The sequence below is a fragment of the Cynara cardunculus genome (genome assembly GCF_001531365.2).
Source record: "Cynara cardunculus var. scolymus isolate 2C chromosome LG 16, CcrdV1, whole genome shotgun sequence".
Lineage (NCBI taxonomy): Eukaryota > Viridiplantae > Streptophyta > Magnoliopsida > Asterales > Asteraceae > Cynara > Cynara cardunculus.
In genome coordinates, this window is record NC_037543.1 from 280562 (window position 1) to 286210 (window position 5649).

The 5649-nt window shown below is 38.8% G+C and overlaps 1 pseudogene; it reads right to left on the reverse strand.

Annotated features, from left to right (window-relative positions):
* Nucleotides 1–4368: 4368 nt before the first annotated feature.
* LOC112529809 lies at nucleotides 4369–4919 on the reverse strand (annotated as a pseudogene).
* Between the last annotated feature and the right edge of the window lie 730 nt (nucleotides 4920–5649).

The following is a 5649-nucleotide window of genomic DNA, read 5'->3' on the forward strand; positions in this document are numbered from 1 at the left end:
TTATGCACAAAAAATGGTTTTTAAGAGTTTTGTCAAATGCTTTATAATATAGGTATAGATATAGATAATGAATTTAAAATTTAATAATATAATATATTTTTTCATAAAGATGATGAAATATTCAGTTATTCCTCAATGATAATCCTGATAATATTTTAAATGTTTATCGTAAAAATGAGGTGGTTGTTATGTATTTGATTATACTTATTGGTTAGTTATATAAAAGCAAGCTGTAAAAAACTGTAGTCGTATATAATTTTGAATTTTAAATAATATCTATCGATAAATTTGATATATAAAAAATAGTTTTAAAGACTTTATCCAAAGATATAGATATAGATATATAGGTCATGGAAATTATAATAACAAAATAGAGAGAAACTAATCAATCGCTATCCTCAACGAACTTAAACTCCAAAGAGAGTCGGATGCCTATTTAAACAATCCACCCCACATTCCAAATCAATCGATCCAGCTCTCTCAAGAATCGCAGCAGCTTCTTCTACTCCTGTGGGTATGTCTTGATAACTTTCTTGTATAATCAATGGTTAAATATGATATTAATTTAGGGTTTATGCAATTTTTATGCTTGTTCTTTCAGAATTTGGATCACTAATTAGAAGGAATTATATCTGGTATCACTACCAATTGTAAGTTTTTTCTTTTCTTCACAGCTGTCGTTCGTTCGTTGTTTGTATTTTTTTAGGGTGCTCTCAAAATCAAATATTTTATGAAACCAAATTTACAAAGGATATCAATTATCAAATATGGGATTGGGAGGTGGGATTAACTTTTGGGCAGTCATCTAATAGCCAATTTGGGTCGATTGGTTCAGATTCAGGAGGTTCCATTATTTGTAGTGCAATGCCTGCTGCTTCATCAACCACCCCTCCACCACCATGTGGTCTGCCTCTTGGTTTGTTGATTCCTGGGGAAATTCCAAATCACTCTTTTATTAGACAGGCTGCGTTGGCTGTCCTAACGGTTGAGTAACGGTTGAGCAGTCTGCCCCAGCAGCCAATGGTAGTGGTACCGAGCCTACTGGAAAACCGGAGTTGATATCAGATATGGAAGAACCAAAAGATGCATCGTCATCTCCGAAAGCTAATGGTAATCGTCTTGCTAATATTAAATTTCGCACAGGTACAACGGGGCATGTTCAAAAAATTGGTGTTTGTGCGCAGAAAAAAATGGCATTCAAACTAACATCGAGGCACTTATGCCGAAGCTGCGTCATTCATATTACTACACGAAACCCACGATCCAGGAACTAGCAGCCAAAGAGCGAGCGGAACCAGGTTACTGTGGTCGTGTGAAGGACTTTGTCGTGGGGCGTCATGGTGTCGGAAGCATCAGATTTCTCGGTCAAACAGACTTGAGAGGAGTGGATCTTGAAGCTTTCATCCAAATCGTTCAAGGAAGAGTGGCCTATTGTGTCAATAAACCGCCGGCTGGACACCGGTTTAACGGCACGGCTGAAATGATGCTGCTGGCCCGAAAGTTTTCGTACGGGGAGCTGCTCTGCCGCGACACCCAAGAAGGGGTCAACATGAACGCTCTTCTTTTTAGAATGCAGGTGGAAAGGGGTGGTATGGAGTTTGTTTCGTATGATCCGCTTACTGGGGAATGTAAGTGGAGGACTAAGTATTTCAGCGGGTTCGGGTTGATCCTATTTAAGGGGAAACGGAGTTTGGCGCAGGGCATCACAAAGTTGATGACGAGGATACGGACCAAGTTAGGGTTGTGCACGGGTGGGGTCGGGTCGGGTCGGCCCACAAATGTGTTGAAAAGATCGAGTTTCGGGTTACAATACCACAACCTGTAGTATGCACTTCGGGTATCGGGGCATGTCGGGTTCGGGTTGCAATTATCAATCCTTCTTCCTTTTTGTTTGTTTTACCAGTTATCAATCCCTCTTCCTTTAGTATTTTTATTTTATTTTAATATAAAAATATTACGATTTAATTAATTAATATTRATTTGGTGGTTTAAATTATCAAGTCTCGAATTAAATTATTATGCCATTCGCTGTCACGATGGTTTTCAGGTCCGTATTTTTGGGACAAAATGACAATGTTTTGCATCCTACCTTACGATCTACGTGATTCTTTTCAAGAACGAATCTCTAATTCGTGAATGCGTTTCGCAAGATTAATCGTGGTTTGGAGAATCTGTCTATTGTGTAACCAGATTCACGACGAATGGGAGGAAATCGGTTAATCTGAGGAATTGGAAGCGAATCTATCGTTGTATAGGAAGAATCAATCACGGGAAGAATTAGGGTAACTTCGGTTCCGTATTTTCATCGATATGGAACGTCAAGAGTTCCTGTGGAGGTGTATCTGATCATAAGATTCTGACGAATTGAAGAATCTACGCTGATCGTTCCAAAATTCGAAGGATTGATGGCGTGAAGATGTTTCAAGCCTTTCCTGAGTCGGTTCTGAAAACCGTTGAGATTCTTGGTCGTCGATTTTTGTCAATTTTTTGGGGGATTTAACTGAAATTGGACTCGATTGGCATGACTTTCTAATGAACTTTATTAGGGTGAGCATGACCCTTTAAGAAGAAATGGTGCTTATCATGTACTGTTTTGTTTCGAGTAGCCTGCTGGTGGTATAGCAGTTTGGAGGAAGTAAACTAGCGGTTAGGATTATGAGTTGGCCAAGTATACAATTTTTCTGCCTGGCAAGAAATATTTGTTCAAGAGTGGTCAAGTTTTGCTAGACTGTAGTTATTGGATTGTATAGGATTCACATCAACTCATCTAGGAGATTGTAAAACTAGTTAGTAATTATGTTACCAAGTGTACATAAATGGGTCGTCTTTTTGGGTACTATTGGGGATTATACAGTAGTCGGTGGAAATCCATTCATCTGTTTCGAGGCGCGTATTGTTTTGTAATTTCGGAATATCTTGATGAAGACATGTTGATTCCCAAATATACTTCTGTTTTAATTCGTCGTATTCCTGGACAGCCTCGCATGCCCATAGTTGCAGCACCAGTTACTGAACAAGCCGAGTAGAGTTTCAAACCTTTAAATTTAAGTTACTTGGAGATACCATGTTTGCTGGTGGCTTAGGCGGCCACTTGTTTTGGTGGTCAATGTAAACCATATAGTGGTTTATCAAGCCTGCAAAAGTTTTCTGCATGTTGGATGGTAACATTATGCGAGTCGTGTGCTAGGGCATTAGTTGAGTTGTTGTTTGTGATTTAACAGTGGTTAATGAGCTGGAGAGTGTGCAATCGGCAAATAGTGACTTTTCCCAACTATGTAAGGTTTGTCTAGCTATAATGTTTTAGGAACTTGCTTGTAATGTGTCAGGATTACACACTCAGCACCTAGGGACGATAACGCATTAACTTTTGGGGTTTTGTAGCTTGATGGTTCAGATTGCGATGAATTTGGAAACGACTTGTAAGAAATTCCTGAACTTGTGCCAATTGCATCTAGCAATCAACTTCAGGATGCTCCTGCGCCTAGTAAAGCTGACAAAGACAGCAAAATTCAGGCCTTAATTGATACACCAGCCTTGGATTGGCAGCAGTGATATCTCCCTCTGAGTTTTAGCCTCCTTTCTTGTGATTATTTGTTTTCATGTGGGGGATTTATGTTGGCTTCTTAACCTGCAGCCAAAATTTTGATGGCTTTGGCGCTGGTAGAGGCTTTGGGCGTGGCGTGGCCTTATGGTTGAGACAACCTTTTCCTTGTGATCCATCTAACATTATCGGTTCCTCTAAGATCCACTACTCAATTCTTGTAAACAAAGAGAATGGTAAACAAAATTATCATAAATGCAGGATCAAAGGATGACAGACTTTGTACCTTTGTAGTTCAAAAAATGATGTTTGACTTGATAGAAACCCTAAGGTTAAAGCTCAAGAACGAAAGGGAACGCTTATTAATAAATCGTCAAATTCTAAATTCATGTTTGGCAACCATAAAGCTAGCTTGTTTTCTGAGCTTATTGAAAAAGCCTCGTTTGAAGTAGCATTTCAATAAGCTCTAACGGGTATTATCCATTTTTTTCCGATCCAATTAACTTTCTAACATGTCCTCTTTGGTCATTTGCATTGTCATCTAGCTTATGAACTACTAGTGTTTACCAAAAATGACTAGCTTATGCGCTATCAACTAGCTTGTTAACAGCTAGTTTGCCAAGCATAGCCTTGATCTCTATCGACAACTGTTATCCATAATTGGTAAACCGAAAAGTGCTAAATGTAATCCTACTTTCAGCTGAAACATTCTTAACATGTATGCTTCACAAATCATTCAAATCAACATGAACCTCCTTAAAGCATAGTAGTGAAAGTCATGTGATCGCAACAATCCCATATTTAGAAGAAGAAAATACTACTTTTTAAGGTCAATTTTACCAAATTTCACATCGATTTTATTCCGTTTCTACAGCAGCAAAACAATTTCTATCGCTGAAAGTTAAAGGAAAAGTTATTTAATCAGATACAAACTGAAACTGATACGGATTCCTTCCTGATAACATCGCAGGGACAAGCATTCATATGATTCGAAACGCAGGGGAAAACAACCGTATGATGATAAAAACCCTAAAAATTAATCTACAAAATTGAAGAAGAGAGATGGCGGTAGCGGAGCTTACAGAGATGTAAGAGCATGTAGGGATGACGGATAAGGAATTGGAATGAGCATGATTGAAGGCGGCAACAGTTAGATGTGAAGCTAAACCCAAGCCTCTCTTGCTTGCCGGAACGAAGGTGTGAACCACATCCGTCTCTTTTCCACCATTTCTCAACTCCTACTGCAAGCATGCCTGCTTGTCCTCTGTTTCAAACCTTCTCTGTCTCTCGTTCCATACTATTTTCTCCGCCGCAGCCTCCGGCGTTGCTCCGGTGCTCCCTGTCGCCATTTCTTTCTCTCGATCGCTTTAGTCTAAAGCTATTTGAATGTTTAAATCAGTAAATTGTAAATTATATAATATGTTTTATTTTATTAAATTAAAATAAAATATAAGTTATATTAAATCAAAATAAATATTTAGGGACCGTCTACCTAACACCTACCTAATCTATATTGCTTATGGACCTACGCTTGTGAGCACGGAGTGATTGAGAGAACCGTGGTTGGAACCAGTTCTGGACGAGGGGATCGAGTCGCTAGAAACGTAGCTAAAACCGAACCAACGGGTGTAGCCGTTGTTGGTGACGTTGATCGGAAGGGAGGTTCGAATGGGAGAGGGAGATGCAGGATAGTTGCCCGTTATCGGTCAGAGTTGAACTGTAAGGAGAAACGGTCGCAGGAGTAAGTTCGAAACAGAGAAAATAAATTTACGGTTCGATGGATTTTGATTCAGTCAGGAAGAGGATCAAATCTAGACATTTTTGCAAACTATGATGAAACCATCTACTGGTTTCCAAAAATGTAAGGATGAAACCATCTATTGGATAAAAATCACACGTCTCATTCTTGTCTCAAGGATGAAATTTAGACATATCGCATTTTCATTTATTTTAAATTTATTTATTTAATGTTACCTTTTCACTCTTGGAAATGAGAATTTGGTTTGAAACCCTTTTAAAATTCGGTGGAAGCTGTTTCAAAAGCAACATTGCTTAATCGACGGGGAGAGTTGGAATTACATCTGAACGTATGTAACCTTTTCTTGGAT